This window comes from Protopterus annectens, chromosome 7.part0 (assembly GCF_019279795.1).
Source record: "Protopterus annectens isolate FY-2018-M chromosome 7.part0, PAN1.0, whole genome shotgun sequence".
NCBI lineage: Eukaryota > Metazoa > Chordata > Ceratodontiformes > Protopteridae > Protopterus > Protopterus annectens.
Window position 1 is genome coordinate 1,590,182,118 of NC_056739.1, and position 19,489 is coordinate 1,590,201,606.

General features: G+C 32.5%; 1 protein-coding gene across 1 annotated transcript in view; it reads right to left on the reverse strand.

Annotated features, from left to right (window-relative positions):
- SUSD3 (sushi domain containing 3) overlaps positions 1 to 19,489 on the reverse strand; it is a 1,048,308-nt gene that overhangs the window by 456,915 nt on the left and 571,904 nt on the right. The window lies entirely within an intron of this gene.

Sequence of the window (19,489 nt, forward strand, 5' to 3'; positions counted from 1 at the left end):
TTCAAATGTTTAACTGACAGATACCGCCCGTGTCTCATCAGCAAACTGAACACCAGAAGTGAAGCATACTGACAGCATATATTGTGGCTACCTACCTGTAAATGAGTGTTTAACAAAACTGGTCCAACTAGCTAGAACAACCCTTCTGAAACCATGAGAAATACTGTTACAATCAACTAGTTTAAAATGTCTCTAAAAACTCACCACATTACTGTAAATAAATGTAAATGTTTTAGGGACACTGGTTGACAGTAATATGGTAGTCTATGTCCAGGAGAATCTTTACTTATTGTGCAGAATTGCGACTAAGGAAGTTGGGAGGTACTTAACTGTTATATAGGAATAATACTAACTAAAATTCTAAGATACTCTTTTACTACCTTTTCTTACTGGAATATCTTTTTTGCATAGTGTGTTGAATGGGGGTTGAGCAGTAAAGGCATTTAACTGTTATTTTGAACTACTACTTATCTAAATTTCATCTTGTACCACCAACCCCAGCTCTGCAACGATCACAAATGCTCATCAATTTTTTCTGATGGTTAAAATATGTTTATTAAATCTTTTTGACTGGCAATACATGCTTTTTTCGGGTCTATATTAGAACATCGAAGTTTCTAAAACTTTGAATGTTTTAATAGCGAACCCTATTCAGCGAAAGCTGAAAACATCGAACATACAGAACAGCAAGTTTTTTCCTAGGGAAAAAATTTGCTGTTCCAAAACACATACACAAAACACAAGCACACCAAACAAACAGCAATCCACACACATACACCTAAAATCTTACACCTAACCCTACACTAAACTATACAAACCACTAACTATCCACTTACCTTAACCCAAACCCTAAGATCCGTCACTATCGCACATTCACCTCACCCGCACCCTAACCCTAAGTCACCTACCCCACCCTAACCCTCATGTCCACACAATCGCACACTTACCTGACCTGTGCCCTAACCCTAACTCACCTAACCCGCCCTAATCCTCACATCCACACAATCGCTCACTTATTTGACCTGTGCCCTAACCCTAACTCACCTAATCTGCCCTAATCCTCACGTCCACACAATCGCACACATACCTAACCCACGCCCTAACCCTAACTCACCTAACCCTCACGCCCACACAATCGCACACATACCTGACCTGCACCCTAACTAGCCTAACCTGCACTCAATCGCACACTAACCTGAACCCGTCCTGTAACTTTCCACCACAGTGCTGAAAATACCGAAGCAACAGAAAAAAAATAGGTTTTTTGTCGCTTCGATATTTTCAGCTTTCGCTGAATAGGGTTCGATATTAGAACATTCGAAGTTTTGAAATATATATAATACATTATAATGTCTTATAATACCTGCATTGCCTCATAACAATCAGTCAATTTCTTTCTTGTTGCCTATGTAATATGTTTTAATAGCTTCTGTGCATTTGTTCCTGTATAACATGATTGTGGAATTTATTTTCTTCTATTTTTTTTATAATTATTGCATACAAACTATGTGTGTGTATGTGTGTATGTGTGTGTGTGTGTGTGTGTGTGTGTGTGTGTGTGTGTGTGTGTGTGTGTGTGTGTGTGTGTGTGTGAACTGTCTCTGCTGATATGGTCTGGGCCATGGCTGTAAAGGGTACACCCACTTCATCAAACAAAATGGATGAGCGAATGAATGAATGAATAAAATATGTAACTCCATAGTTCTCATTCCTCCTGTGCCTTGCTGTAGTGATTACCACATGTTATACCAAAAGCCTAGACATCTTATATTACTGTATTCCTTCCTATTAATGATAAATGCTGGCTTTCCTGAGGTGAAGGGCTTCTACCTTCGGCCATACTTTTAACATACGACAGTGCTTGTAGTAAAAGAAACCCAGAAGAGACAGACCCAAAAGTTTAAGCAAGCAAACTTCATTCAAATAAATAATTTATCAAAGTAAATGAGACTCATTACCAGATTAAACCAGTACTGTAAGTATATGTGTTCAGGTGTTCATTTCTTCAGTTTAATCACAATCAAATCAACATAACATTGCATTTCAAAATGGCCCACTTTTGCTAGCTGTCGAGTGTTAATCACTAACAGACATAGCTTTCTATTAACTTATCCTAAAGCCATACTAAGTTAACCTGCTTAGTTTTTTTAGAATGTGGTAACATCCCATTCCTTTGGATTGCTAAAGAGGTATCTAAACTTCTTATACAGTTGCTGTCTGCATATACAACCCTTCTATATCATCTGTTTTCATTTAAAAATACATTTATATACAATAGCTTACATGCTGTATCCCTGGCTACATGTGCTCTGATCAATATATAAAACCAATCACATTAAAGCTTACAGTTTGTGTCAATGTGATTGGAAATAACTGGTTTCAGGACTATTTTCCATGGTTGTTAGGGCATATGTTCTTACAAAAACTGAATGTGGTGTAGTTTACACAGGTTCGTAGGTTCATAGGTCCATGACCTGAAAGTTGCCCTGAGAGTGTTTTATATTTAGAATGTAATTTTTGTTTTGTTGCAAGAATTGTTCAGTTACCGACACTGATTTGTATCAGTTATGTTGCTATTGTATACAGCTATGCACTCTTCTTTGCTTTACAGACGGGAACATTAAAGCTTTTTTCTTACTAGCAATCAAAATTATTTAACCAGTATGAGATGAAGATATACTAGATACATGGCCTATTCTTCTTTCTGCAGATAGGTTCACTAAATGTTAACGGTCTACACAGTTCTGTGAAAAAAGTTAGTTACACCTGAATGAATAAGAATAGGCAAGAACAGATATTAGTTCAGCAGACACATTTCAGTGCAGCAAACCATCAGTCTAACAAAAGAAGGTTATGTAGTAAAATCTACTGGGTCACATCCTGTAGAAAAGAAAATACAGCTGTGTAAGTTACACTTAGCCAACACATTAGATTTTCGATTTCCTCACTGCTGCAGTAGCCCTTACACTATATGGGTTGTTTTCCACATAGAAAACAACAACCAGCCAGCTTCAAAAAGCTGTGGTGCACCCCCCCTTCACTCTAACTGCTAATTGGCTAATCCTCAGGAGGAGAATAAGTAGAGTAAACCTTTCTTTAGGACTTTTTTGCCCAAACAATGAAAGAACAGCATAACAATCTTAAAGTAACCAACCAATAGTAACAAGAAGACATATAAAGCAGAAACAAACACAACCCTACTTTATATCCCAACTACAATTATATATAAGCAGGTGGGTGTGGCTACTACAGCAGTGAGGAATTCAAACATCTACTGTTATGGGCAAGTTTAACTTGTACAACTGTACTATATTCATCACTCCCATTGCTGCAGTAAGCCTTTAGGATATATGAGTTGAATACCAAAGCCTAGCCATCCTGGAAGATGGACAGATATGAATCTAGGAGCCCCTAGAGAATGGTCCTAGCAAAGTTAGACCTGGACGTAGAAAAGAAACCCCTATTTGTAATGCACAGACTACCATGTAGCTGCCTCTAGATTGCTTCTAGATTCCATCCCTTTCCAGTATGCCATCAACGAATATAAGGCTATGCTGGAATGTGCTTTAATACTGCTGGAATGGATTTGCCTTAGTGGGAATAAAAAATAAGATTTGACCTAGTGGCTATAAAAAAAAAAGTTCTAGGGCAACCACCTGGAAATTGTCTGTTTAGATGTAACTCCTTTATCACTTTTTCACACCTTGATATGACATAAATAGTTGATAAGCTTTTCTAAAGGGTTTGGATCTATCAAGACAGTACCTGAGCTGCATATGCATGTCCAGAGTATGCAGAATCTATTCTTCCTGTTTTTTTTTTTTTTAATTCTGGTTAGAAACCTGTGAAATTGGTGGCTTGATTCAAAGTAAATTCATAAACCATTTTGAACATAAAGGAGGAATTTATTTTTAAAGAGACCCTATCCCTATGGATAATCAACAAGGTTTCATCTACCATGACAGCTTGGAACTCGGATACTCTTCTTGCAGATGTCAAAGCAATGATGAGTACAGTTTTACAAGTTAAGAACCTTAAATCAGCTTAATGTGCAGATTTAAAACACATTATAGTCAATTTCTCCACCACATACTTGAGATTCCAAGGAGGAGCAACCTGTTTATGAGAATGTTTCAGGTGTAAAACTTCTTTCAAAAACTCTTTCACAACAAACAGAGAAGAAAGAGGAGGATCCATTGTCAGACATGCAGAAATAGCCCCAAGATGAACCTTCAGAGAGGAATAAGCAAGTCTAGAGGAGAGTAGCTCACACAAATATTTGAGCAACAGTTATACAAAATCCCTGGTGGGCCCCTGGTGATTGGTTAGGCACCAACTAGAAAACTGCTTCCACTTAACAACATAGGATTTTCAATCAGCAAACTTTCTTGTCTTATTTAGCACCTTCTACACGTACTCATGAAATAAGTGAATAAAAGGTCTTAAAATTGAATGATCCAGGCAGTCAGTTGAAGATGACTGATACTGGGGTGCATCAAACTCCCCTTGTTTTGTGTTAGTAGATGCAGTCTGTGAGGACAGTTGTAGTAACTTGCTAATGCACTGCTTCCTATGACAAGGGTGCGGGTTTTGAATCTTACTACCTTCATTTACCTACTGTGTGACATCGAGCAAGTCACTTAATCAGACAGTGCTTTGGTGCAATTGGGAATTTAGACTAGGCTTCTTAATGGTCTCCAGGACTGCATGCTTAATAACTATAATCTTGTTGTCATTGTTTGCCAGCCATTCCATATTGCATAGCTGATCAAGTTCAGGAAATGTTGCAGCAATATCACCAGCACACAATTTTTAATGTAATCCAGGCAATTTATTCTTCCAAAGCAGCGGGCTCAGCATTTAAAGCATTAGCCTGTGCATTACTGATAGTTTGGTTTAATGTGTAATTACTTCTACCTTTACTTCTGCAAAGATTGTGTATATTGACTTAACCTATGTTATCAGGCAGTTGATATTTCTTATGTCCACATGAATACTCTCCCATTTAAACTGTGCCACACATGGCCAGATCTTATGGGCTGATGCTACTGATCTTAATGCAGTTTCATGTAGTTCATTGAAAGATAGTGATCTTGATGCAATTTCATGTTGTTCATGCAAAGCTACCAATAAACAAGACATAATTTATTTCTTCATAACAATAAAGGGTGGGGGTGGACAAAGTCAAAAAGGTGGCTATAACTGCTGGTGATGGTTGAGGCTCTCTCTGGATGAAATTACCTTATGCTCTAACCATCTGGTCAAAGTGGTGTGTGTGTGTGTGTGTGTGTGTGTGTGTGTGTGTGTGTGTGTGTGTGTGTGTGTGTGTGTGTGTGTGTGAATTAAGTTGTAATACTTACTACTGTGTGTTTGTGTGACACAAATTTGAAATATGTGACTTTGATCATTATTATTATTATTAATTTTTGACACAGACATCTAAAGATGCAGTCAACAGTGTAACTATAATTGCTGGGTTTGAGGGATGTCTTTGGATAAAAATGACTGATCCTGCAGAGCTGATAAAGTTAAAAAGGTATTATGGTGTCTTTGGAAGACTAGTGTGCTTTTCTGTAAAGCAAATTGGAATACTTTACTGTGGCCATTTTTATCATAATCAGAGTTGTTATGTGTGTACAGGTGATAAAAGTGGGAGGGTTTACTATCATTATTTCGAATGACACTCTGTCGACCGCACTATGTTTGACAACGGAAAGTCAAACACAGCAATGTCGAAATTTAAAAGCAAGCCTAGGAACGGGTTTTAACAAGGGTCGAGATAGGTGTTCACTCCTATTGCCGAACTACAAACCTCGCCCCTATCTCGACCCATGTTAAAACCCGTTCCTAGGCTTGCTTTTAAAATTCGACATTGCCGTGTTCGACTTTCCGTTGTCGAACATAATGCGGTCGACTGAGTGTAATTCGAAATAATGATAGTAAACCAAGTGGGAGTGATTGATAAGTAAGGATATTGGTGGAATATAATGACAGCAGTCTGAGTGGCCTTTTATGACAGAAATGTTCAGAAACAGGTACTTTTGTCATTATTGGTTCATACATTTTGTTTCATTGCTTACTGGAAAACTGGAAAAAAATAGTTATTTAAATGCATGCTTACAATTGCTGTTGTACTTAACAGGAAATTTAATTTTAAACAATCAGGTGAATCAAAGAAAACATGCATTAATGCATAGTCCTAAAATGTGTGCAGGGGAGAGGGGTGGTACATGGTAAGAAAACAGCCCAGGACCCAAGGTAGACTTAATTTTCCACTGGCCAGATTAATTTTCAGTGAATATGAGTTTCAATGAATGTCAGTTACAAGGGAAGAGAAGTGTACCACTACTCATGCTAAATTTGTTTTCAGTGTGAGCTGTTTTGTTTAGCAAATGGCCATCAGTGTTTATGCTATGAAATTTAAAATAAAAGTTTTAAATGAAATCAGAATGTCTGTAATCACTGTAAAAGTAAAGAAAATAGTATGCACACTGATAGGTTCAAACAGTGTTTATAGTAATTTGAGAGAGAGAACCAAGCAGTGGGACACTGGAATGATTGTGTGTTCAGTTATCAAGCTTACGGCCCCATTTGACTGTGATTCAGCTCTGTCTGCAATAACTATGACTCAGGATAGACATTTTGTGAATATTCTTGAAGCTGTAGATGAACCAAAGGGTAATGCAGAGAACTGATAATGTGAAAGAGAAAAAGATAACCTGATAAATTTCCCGAGTCCTGGGATTTGGTAGTGTGCATCTTTTATGCCAAGTGTTACCAAGTAATTAATGTAAAGAACAAGGGTAAAATGTTTCTGTATGGTCAATGTTTTGAACTTTGGAACTTTCACATACATATTTAGAAATAAAATATCTAGTACTCATCTCCAAGAAGCCTCTTTCTTTGGTACCAGAAGCATTCTGGAATAAAAGTCTTTGCTACTTTGACTTAATGGTACTGGATATATGGTTCCCTGTGTGTGTAAAGAATGAAGAACCTGAGGAAAAAAAATTCTGTTTAGTTGGGAAGGTGAGGAGCTATTTCCCTAAAAGGAGATTTTTGTATCCAGTTTCATCTTTAACCCTCACACACCACTTTTAACACTCAGGAGTAGAAATTAATGTTTGCCAAAGGGACATGCTGAGGGCTATTTTTGGTACAGATATGTAGATGTGCTGGCCACAGAAGACAGGGGGTGGGAGGCTAAGGAATGCTGGCATAGTCATTCTGTATTGTCGTCTGTCCCTTTTTCTAAAAGACCCTTGTTTTTTTTTGTTCTTATCTTCTGGCCATCTTTTTTTTATATTGTTTTGCTTATTGGCTTTTTTGTGTAACAAAGGAACCTGTAAGATTTACACTGGGGTACTTACAAAATCTTAGAAACTCCATAAATTAATTTCCCTGTTTCATTATATTTTTTGAGAACTCTGGTCATACAAGAGTCAAATACCTCTTTATCTAAAGCTGAGTCTATGATTTCAGACTTTACCTCATCAGCAAACTTTTGGTTACACACCCATGCATATTTTCTCAAAACTGTAGCAATAGCAGCAGTCCTAGACATAATATCTCCATAATCATACACACTTTTCAAAGAATGTTTAGATACATGGAAAGGGTATAAACAGTTTGATTCAAAAGGGCTTTCTTCTGCAGGAAGAGTGGAAGCCATTTCCTTCAGACTGTCCATATGACAAAGCATATATTTCTATATATGGGTCTAGCAGTTCAGAATTCTGAACACCAAAGCAGAAAAGAAAACATTGTCTTACCTATACTGTCAAACATTTTACCCCTTTGTCACCAGGAAAAATGTTGGTATTGAGCACCAGTCTATTTCTAGTAAGAAACAGAGTTAGAATTGCAGCTGGGTCTTATCTAAGGTGAGAAAAAAGATTTATTAGCCTGAGGTACCTTATACAGCAAATCTACTTTTTAAGAGACTGATGGCTGGTATCAGAATAAGTACAGGCAGTATTAAACACATGCTCCAGGGATGGCATTATAGCAGGGATGGGAAAGGAATGTGGTATAGCCATATGTAACATCAAAATATTTAATTTCAAGGGGAACATCTGTTTGTTCCCATAAATTTTTTCATTCATCCTAGCAAGTTACATGAGGATAAGAATCAAAGGTTTCCTCACAATCAGAGAGTTGGACTTGGTAATCTATATGAAGCCATATCTCTGTAAAAATCTGAATCATCTACAGGGAATGCCAGTCAATAAAGGTTTCTGTGTACCAGTATTTTCTGCCTGTAATGCCTGTTTACCAATGAAGTGGAACTTGTCTTTTTTAACAGTAATAACTTCATCAGAAATACAATGTTTAACTTTATTTTATTTACTTATTTATTTTAATAGGAGTTCCACCAAATGAGGACTAACTTGAAGGAGGGATGTCTATCTGGTCTAATGGTCTCTTGCCCTGGTTACCCCAAGAAGACTCTCCCAGAGTGTCTCCCAGGCCCATAGGAGATGGTTCTCTCATGTTCTTTTTGTTAAAAAATGTTTTATTTATTTTCCAATAATAATGAAGAAAAAATTAAATTTAGAATTTGAAAAAAAAATTATGATAAACTATGTACAAAATTTACAAAGACCTCAAACAATATAGTAGAGAATAGAACATTATGTAAACATATAAAGAAGGGTATACAATAATCAATAATTCATGCTTCCAAATTAATTAGTTGAGTGAAAATATATCTGAATTCATTGTCTTAGTGAGAGATAAAACCTTCTTCCAAGGATTATTAGTCCATTTTCTGGGAAAAGTTCTTAATTCTTTAGCTTGTATTTCCTTTGATGCAACTTTATCCAATAGAATCATAAAGCCATCAAAGGTTGGAATGGAAGGTGATTTCCATCTTCTTGTAAGACATTTCCTGGTGACTGCCAATATTGTCCAAAGAAGATATTTATTTTTATTATTCAATATAATACATTCATCTACATTCAAAAAAATTAAAGATTTTGATATAATAAAAGAGTTGTTGAAAATAGCTTGAAGAAATTTAGCAATATCTTCCCTAAATCTCTTTATATGAGAATATTCATAAAAAATATGAGACCAATCAGCTTTACAAACTATTGAACATCTCCAACATTTTACTACCTTAGAGAGACTAAATTTAGCGATTTTATTAGGAGTGTAAAAGGCTCTATATAAGAATTTCCAGGAAAAAATCTTCCAAACCTGCAAATTAGAAGTTAATTTAATGGAATGTAAAAGATTAGCTCTATTTTCAGATGTTAGAGGCATCATAAAATCCTTAGTAATAAAATCCCCAAATATCTGATTAGGAATAGTTTTATAGTTAATGATAACTTTATAAAGTTTTGAAGTAAAATTTTTCCAATTACATTCTCCTTGTAATGTTTCATGCATAAGAGTTATAAATTTGGGCAAAGACTTAAAGGAAGAAGTCTCTATTGTTCTGCATAAGTCTTGAGTGAATGGAATTAAGCTATTAAGAGCTAACCAATCGGATTTTGATAAATTAAAAGTTCTAGTTAAATTATGTGCATCTAGGGTAACTAAATTCGTTGTGCAATGGTACCAACAAGTACATTTTTTCACTTCCCAGTTGCTAAGAATATCCATACTAATATCGTTGAAAATGTTTTTTGTAATTTTAAAGCGAAATAGTACCTGTATCCACAGTTTAATATCAATATTATTATTAGAAAAACTTCTAAAAGTATTGTAAATGGAGTTTATATAATTTAGGTTAGTGAGTTTGGTAGTATTATATTGTAAATTAATGCAAAGTGCATACCAAAGCCTATTACTTAGATCATTAAATTGTAATTTTTTTATTAATTTATTTTCATTTAGTATAATAACTGCCTGTAGAGATTTCCAAGCTAAAGAGAAGTTTGGATTAATCAAATTTAAAATTGTTTTGAGATTAGAAGCTTTAATATATGATTCTAAATCTGGGAAATTTATTCCTGCAATCTCCCATGGTCTAATATGATTTGATAAAGCTATTCTATTTTTTTTTTTGGATGCCATAAGAATTTTAAAAGAATTTCATTTATTACGTTTAAAGTATTTTTATTGGGTAGTATAGGAATAGATAAAGTAATGTAATTTATTTTAGGTAACAAAATCATTTTAATTAATTGTAGTCTATCTTCAAATTTTAAATGTAAATTATTCCATTTCTCTGTAATAAGAGGTTTTAATATGTTCACAATGTTATTGTAGTTAGTATTTAAAGTTAAATCAATATTTTCACATATTTCGACTCCTAGATATTTCAAAGAAGGGACCCATTTCCCAATGATTTCATTTGTAACCAATTTAGCATTATCATTAATTTTTTTATTATTTAAAAATATGTGTTTACATTTAGAACTACTATTTTTTAACCCTGAAATAAAATACATTTTTTTAATTAGTAGATCTAATTCTTGTAAGGACTCTTCTGAGTTTTTTAAAGTAAGTAGAATATCATCAGCAAATAACATTATCTTAGAATCAAATTGGTTATTTATATTAAATCCTTTAATTTTAGGATTAGATTGGATTATCAAGGAGAAAGGTTCTATTGCTAGAGCAAATAAAATGGAGGACATTGGGCATCCTTGTTTGGTACCTTTAGTAATTTCAATAGATTCAGACATAAATGGACCTAATTTTACATAGGATACAATGTTATTGTAAATATGTTTTATAAAAGTAATAAATTGAATAGGAAACTTATATAATTCAAGAATTTTAAAGATAAAATTCCAATTTAATGAATCAAAAGCTTTTTCAATATCAAGGGTAATTATGAGAGCTTCTTCATTATCTTTATTTAAAATATCTATGGTAGTTAAAATTCTTTGTATATTATCTTGAGTATGTCTATTATATATAAATTCCGTTTGGTCTTCAGTGATGATACGTTAGTGATTTCTTAAATCTGTTAACTAAAATAGATATTAGAATTTTGTAATCATTATTAATCAGAGAAATTGGCCTATATGAACTACACAAATGAGAATCCTTATTCTCTTTTAGTATGGGGGTAATTAAGGAATATTTCCATGAAGGCGGAGTTATACCTTGTAAGTACAACTCATTGAAAGCCTTATGTAAAACTGATATAGCAGAGTATGGTAGAAGCTTATATATTTCATTAATAATTTCATCTATGCCTGGTGATTTGTTATTTTTACTTTCTTTAATTTTTTCATTAATTTATTTTAAGGAAATTCTTTCCTGAATATCATCAATTAAGTTTTCTGGTACACTTTTTATTTTAGAAAAGTCCAGATCATTGTATGAAGTTTTATATTGGTAATCTTTATTTTTGTACTGTTCTGAGAAGTGATATTTAAAGGCATCTAAGATATATCCTATATCAGAAACTCTTTTATTGCTTTTCCCTTCGTGAAACACACTCATAATATTAAAAAATCCAAAGTGCACACAACCAGCCAACAGAGCGTGATACCAGCCAAACAACTAAATAAAAATACTAATGAGCATAAAATGTACGCTGGTATCTGATGGCACAAACACCAACCACGTAAGGTCACCAGTAAATGAGTAATACGATCTTCATAAAAGTATTCACAACGCCAAGTAAAGTTGTATAAAGCAGATCCTTTAATTCACAAGTAAGCGCTTTCACCCGTAGGCTTCTTCAGACTTTTACACATTTTAACATACTTGCAGTTTTAAATAACCCTCCTTACATTCCTATTGGTCAATCATTCAACTATAGAAAAAATGCAGTAAAGCGCTAATCCCATGGTTAAAAAAGCATATATATACACACTTTACACAGAATTAAAATAGTAAATAACTAATAATAATGCAAGTAACAGTCTATCCCATAAAAACATAGGAATATGATGTGAATTTTCACATAAATACATTCATATTTATTAAAACAAGACTAATAACTTATTATTCTCATGCAATATATATAAGTGTGGGCATGAGAGTACTAAAGCATGGAACACAGACCTGCACATAAAATCCTATTCTAATGCTTGGGTTTATTAAGCCTTCTCCTTCTTAAAAAGGTTTTACTTGAACCTTGTCGTTTAGACCAGGTGGTTGGTCAGCCCTACATCTGATTATCCACTTCATTTCACATTCTAAAGTGTAATTTATTATGTTGCCCCCTCGTATATTAACTTCATTTTTTGGATAGCACTGAATTTAAAAGTATGTGCAGCACCCAAGTCCATATTACGTTTGGCCAGAGCATTAAACTCTGAGCCTATTCTGATGTGATAGACATGTTCCCTAATGAGTTCTTTCAGGAACCTATTGGTTTTCCCAATATAGAACGCAGGGCATGCTATGCATCTGGCCAGATATATAATGTTCTTACTATTACAGTTAGTATCTGTATTAAAGTGAAATGATTGTTTAGTAACAGGATGAATAAAATCTACTGCTTCCTCAATGTACATACATTGGTTACATTTACCACAAGGTGTGGTGTTAGTTTCACATTTATTTACCCTTTTATAGTCAGAACATTCTTTGGTCTACAAAGTAGCCTTCTTAGGTTGGGTTGATTCTTGAACACTACATTCGGACTTGGACCTACAACCTTACTGATTTCATTATCTAAGAGAAGAATATCCCAATGTTTTGTCATAATTTGTTTCAGATGGACAGCATCCTTCGTAAAAAATATGGGAGCCCTAAGGTCCAATGATGCAGGTGATGAACCAATATCAGATGAACCTAAGGGTTCTGAGAAGTAAGGTTTCGCTATGGTATTCCTTAAATTAGTCACTACAGATGTAGTCTGTGCAAATATTTCTTCCTCGTAACCCCTATGGACAAATTTAGCCCTCAAATCATCCAGTTCCCTAATATAACCTTCCTCAGGGGGATTCAACCTGGATGTCCTCATAATTTGTCCTTTCATGACGTTGTTAAAAACATGTTAACTCATAATATTATTTTGAATAGAGTGTCTTTTAACTCTCAATGCTAGATTACGCATGTATTTTGGAGAAACAGATAAAGAATTTAGTTTTAATTTTTCTAGGGCTAAGTTAGTTTTGTGAGTTAGGATGTAATTATATTTTTTATTTAAAGATTCAATGTCTTTTTTCTTGTTCAAGAAAGTTCTTGTACTATCATTGTTAATTAATGTAATTTGTTTTTGTATGTTGGATAGTTCAGACTCCCATTCCTTTGTTTTATTATTAACCCATGTAATAATTTTACCATATAAGTAAGCTTTTAAGGCATCCCAAATAATTACTATATTTACTTAACTATTTAGATTTGTATCCAAAAACAATTTTATTTCTGAGTCTAACCACGGTTTAAACTGTTTTAATTTGGTAAAATAGGTTGGAATTCTTTTAATGTAAGACAATTTTTTAAAGTCCATTTGGAGTTGAAAAATGAGTGCATTATGATCAGATATAGGACACTGGGTTATTGTAAAGTATTGTATTTTTGTTTTTAGATCTTGGAATATAAAAAATTTATCAATTCTAATATGAGTCTTATGTCTAAAATCACAATGAGAAAAATCTAGTAAGTTATAATTTTTAAGATAAAATAAATCATATAGCTGTAAATTATCTATACATTTTTTTAGATTTTTCCCTATAGAGGTAATATGAAAAGACTTTTTATTAGAAGTTTCTGAATCATGGAATAAACAGTTAAAGTCCCCTCCTAAGATTAGACTACCCTTAGAGTTTTTAATTATAAGTTCTAAGTGTTTTTTTTATTGTTCTTACTCCAATTCCAGGAAACCAATAAGCATTAACTAATGTCCAAATCCTGTTGCTATATTTTATTATTATAATTGATAGAAGACCTTCTTTATCTTCGTAATTATAAATAATCTGAGGAGAGATAATGTTTTTCTTCCATAGTGTTAACACTCCCCTAGTTTTTTTGACATATGAAGAGTTGGATATTCTTAAGTATTCGTTTGGGTTCCAAATAAAACTATCACCAATTTTAAAATGAGTTTCCTGTAGAAAAATTACTTGTGCTTTATTTAATTTCAAGTATTTTAGTAAATTAGATATTTTTACTGGGTTGTTTAAGCCATTAACATTTAAAGAAAGAAAGGTTAATTATATCTTATTTATTCAGAGGTTAAACATTGAAATGATATAGTAACAAATACTTGTAGTATTTAAAGTTTGTATATCCTTCTTGAAAAAGCTACATGCTGATGACAAACTGACTAATTTCCATTAAAAGATCGAATTTAGTATTAGATTGAGGCCTGAAAAAGGAAATTTGTTTTTTAAAAAGATGATTAAACTTCAGTAAAACCTTCATCTGACATGGAATGCAATTCATTCCTAACCTGACAGGACAAAGATATCCAGTCAGATTATCCATCATTCCAAAGATTTGAATAATATTGCCTAACTTGAGGCTCCAATATATATATTCTATGTATATTCTATAAGTTAATTAGTATGAGAGAACAACAAAATATTGATGTAATATATAAATTGATTATAATCAGTGCGTTTAAACTTAGTAGCAAAAAAAAAAATAAATTGTAAGGAACATATTCCTGTTACATACTTTTGCAGAATCAAATTATTAATAGTTTAATAGTGTATATGTATGAATAGGTTATCGAAAGATAAGTATTTAAACAAAAATTGACTATATAAGCAATACGAACAGAATTAATAAATAAACAAGCATTGCTAACATCAGTGAGAAAAAAATGAAACATTAGAATCTGCATTTGAAGACATTTTATATAAAAAAAATAATATGGTTAAGCATTTTAATAAAATAAGAGTCTATTAAATACAATACAGTCTTCACCACACAAGTAATAGATGCCTGGCTGACAATTAATGGAGAAGTTTTATCAAAATACTTCAAGGTTAAATGTATTGTAAGTCAGACTGTGATAATTTCAAAATAACTTATAATTTCCTCTATTTTTATTGTGAAGGTAATAAGTATCCTATTAATCGATATGTGTTAATAGGTAAAAAAGACAGTAGCATACTTAAGAGTATCATTTAAGAAAAGTAATAATTCTTAAGTCTCTAAATAAGTGAAATTTTGTTAGTCATCATTTCATTAATACTTCTAGTTAAATATATAACTAGTTACATTTTCCCAAACTTTTTAAACTCTTTACAGTATCATTATGTTGCTGTCCCACTATTCCATAGTCAATTCATAGGATTTTGTATGATTTAATAGCATTACATCAAATCTACTACTATTTCATACTTTATTAAGTATTACCATTAGTACAGAATTGAATGTGTTGTGTTTACCAAGCTTAGAACAAAGGATAATAGCAAGTGGAGTTTACTGCTCTAAATAATATTTGTCATTTGGGAACATTCCATTAAACTTCATCATGACCTCACACTTCATCCCAGTACTCACATTTTTCAAAAAAGTCATGTTAATAGAAATCTTAAGTTTTACAAAAAGAGTATATGTCTCACTCAACTTAGTGAGATGTTAGAGTTTTTAAAATGGTTCGTGACACAAGTTCAATGGAAACACAGTATGAAACAAAGGTAAAAGCCTTTCCAAAACATAACACTTGTAATCAATATTAGTAGAAATAGTCTATTGGCTGTGCTGATCAGACATAGTGCAGTATTATTTCCAGTCTGACAGAATACAAATAAAGTAAAGCTATTCCATGAAACACGATATTTCATACATCAAGCTTGTTCACTACACAAGTCTGTGATATTCAAAGACAGCAATATATAAAGATTATAGGTTATGCCTAAAAGAACAAATATATTAGATTAGGATTAACATCTCTGTACACTGAGGAAAGCTACCTCTTAATATCAACAAAATCTTAATCAGTAAATATCTCCTAGTGTCTATCTGTATCTGTACAAAAATTTCAATTCCCATATTACAAAAAAAAATAATTCCATTTTGATTCACTTGTATGAGGTGAAAACGATTGCTATATATATTGGTACATAACCCAGTAAACCTATATATCAATATAACAGCATCTGAATCTCAGTCTGACTTTCTAAAATTCAACAGCATATAATAATCACCCACTTTATGATGTTACTTTATTATATAGTTTAGGTTATTTGTATATTGGTATTTCTTCATTAAACTTCTCCCCTGAAATCTCCTGCCCTCAATCACCCAAGCATATCAAGCTTTCCATACTCCCCACCTTTTACTTTCACTTAGGGTAATCCTTATAACATTTGTTGTATTTTTCTATAAAAAAAATACTGGGTAATTTATCTATGTACAGTCTGTCAGCATACGCCTTAATTTATCACTACTTTGTTTTTTATTTTTTTCTCCTTCTTCTTTTTCTTTAATACATTTAAACAAAAATAGTGGGTAATTTATCTATGTGCAGTCTGTTAGCATACACCTTAATTTATCACTACTTTGTTTTTTATTTTTTTCTCCTTCTTTTTCTTTAATACATTTAAACAATCAGGGATAAGTAATTCCCAACTGGAAGACTTCTTATGATAACATGGCAACTTAGTGAAGAGCTGGAGTCCTTGAAAAGATCTGTGATATATGCTCAATGGTGAAAAACCACAAAGCAGAGGTAAAAATAATCAATTGCTTACAAGTTATGTTAGTTACACAAAATCTGCTTTCCAACAGAAGCTTGCATCAATTGCCATTCATAAATCTACAAACAGTATTCCTGATTGAATGGGATGCAGTTAATGTCCTAGGCTTCTGTCTAGGTTTTAAAGGAATTCCATGCATACATAATTTGACTGGATATATTTAGAAATGCTTTTGTATACATGTTTTCAAACATGCATAATGGTAGGCTGTGTCAGCTTAGATTTATCTAAGGTAAAAATCTATTGTTTTGGTTATGTCAGGTAAACCTTCAAGAATAATATATGTTTGCCTCATGCAGTAATTAACATAGGATTATATATACCATAACTTTGGCATGTTCAAGAAACTGTGTTGATGTTATATATACATATATATATATATATATATATATATATATATATATATATATATATAAACTGCATATTTTATATAAAATCATTTGTATATTTTAACACTTTCAGCTGGATATTTCTATATAAATCTTAAAGCAGAGTTATATGTCAAATTCTATATATCAGCTGACATTATATACAAGAGTTGTATTAAACAGCTTCAGCATTTCATCTTATTTAATAGTTTGCAGTTGTGATAGCATTCCATTAATTAGTTTTCTTAATTATAAATATTCCTGTTACAAGTCAATATTCTAATAGGTTACTTCCATCTCTAGAGTAGTCTAAAATGCACAATATAGGAAATGTCATTAAGTGTTTATGATACATATTTGTTTAAGAACGGCTACTCACACAGTTGGAAGGAACACAGCACTAGATCTACTCACCAAATTCTTAATAATGAAGTAGAATTTCCAACTGAAAGTTTGATTAGTTTAGATGCCTTTTAATCTTGAGTAGAATATCTACTGATGATAACGCATTTCACTGGCAGTAAGTTGTAAGCAGCATTAATTTACGTAAAATTTTATGTAAATCCTTGACTAGCGGAAACTGTATGTCTCTGAATGAGGATATTAATAAGAATGCTATGCTAACAATAATTCCATTCATTTCATTTAAAACATGTTTGCTTTTTGTTTTTAGTGCTCATACATTTTTAATAGCTAGGCAATACAATCATTGTAACAAAGAGCTAGAGTCCTTGAAACGATTCATAATATATGTTCAACAGAGCACCAAACCACAACAAAGATAATCAGTTGCTTACAAGTGATGCTAGTTATACGAGATCTGTTTTTCAACAGTAGCTTTTGTTTTTAGTGCTTATATGTTTTTAATAGTTGAACATATGAACATTATAACAAGGAAACAGTGTTTGTGGTTGCAAATGATGAAGGTATGAAAAGCCAAAACGCTCACTTGTTCAATATATTTATCCATTCATATGTTTGGATATGACGTCATCTTTAATTATCATATCACTGCTTTTAGTTGCTATGGGAACCATTTCTATGCAATGGTCTAATTCAGTACTAACCAATATTACCTCCAAACCACTGTGATCCCAAATAAACGTCCATAAATATCTCACATAACATCTAGGCAAGCATTGACCAATGGAACTACCGTAGATAAACCATTTTGTACTGCATGTTAGCTTCATTAAAAAAAAAAAGAAGAAGAAAACAATACATAAAGACTTGTCACATCACTCAATTCACTATCAAAGCAGATCCACTCATACCTCTTGAAACCAAGCATTCAAGCAACCACTAATGCATTCAAGTGAAGACCAACTGCCTCACATTTAAAGCAAAGCTCGAGGCTGCAATTTCATGGAGGGAAACAATTAACTGTCAGTTTTGAATGCTGAAACGCTAGACTAAAACAAATGAAGTGATTATATGTAAAGAAAAATTTATATTTTATTAAAATAATACATTCTAATAAACATGTTAAATAAATTTCAGTAACCCATATATAATCAGATATACATAAAACTTAACTCTGATAACCAATTTTCGGATTCTCAAGTATATGAGTGAGATTTTAATCTTATTTAAAAGGTTAAAAATCCAAAATAGAGTATAGGCATGTGTGCACAGAATCTAACTACGTATGCTATTGAATGTTTTAAGTAATTATATTCAGATAAGAGAAATTTAATATTAATTTATGTTATATATTTCACTGAAAGAGTGAGTAAGGGAGTATTTGCAAATAAAATAAAATAATGATACATACTTTTTTTAGATGTTCATGAACATTTTATAGTGAAGTTTGATCTTTGAGAGAACTTGAAAGTCCAGTACTTTTGAAACCAGTCTTTAACTTCTTCTTCTTTACGTCCGTCCAATTATTTTTGTCAGATGATCTTTTGAGAGATGAAGATGGTGACCATTCCATTCCTTCTGGGATTGTAATAATGTTTTTGTTCTGAATGAAAAAGACAGCTTCTTCGATATTATTGAAAGTTCTCATTGATGTAAAATGTTGATTTTAGCTGGATAGACAAGTTGTGCTTTAATTTTAATTTGCTTTAATAGTTTTACCAATGGCCAAGAATGTTTTCTAATTTCCAGAACTCTTGTGGAGTAGTCATTGTCAAACCTTATTTGATTTCCTTTGAATGACAAAGGACTTTTTCTCCAAGCTGTTTTTAGTATAAGTTCTTTGTCTAAAAAGGATAGGAACTTCACAACTATGGATCTTGGGAAGCATTAGGAGAAGAAGGAATAGGTTTCCCAATAGCTCTGTGTGCTCTTTCAATCCCATATGACAAACTTTCTTTTAAGTCCAAAATTTCAGGAAGCCAAGCATTTAGAAAAGAGATATCTTCTCCTTCCGTTTTCTCAGGGACATCAAAAATTCTTATATTTGTTCTCCTATCTCTATTTTCAACATCATCTACTTTATTTATCAGCCACTTATTTTTTGCAATATAAGTTCACAGTGGAATTCATCTTCTTTTAATCTTCCATCTATATCACTGTGAAGTTTCAATGTCCAGAATTTTAGAT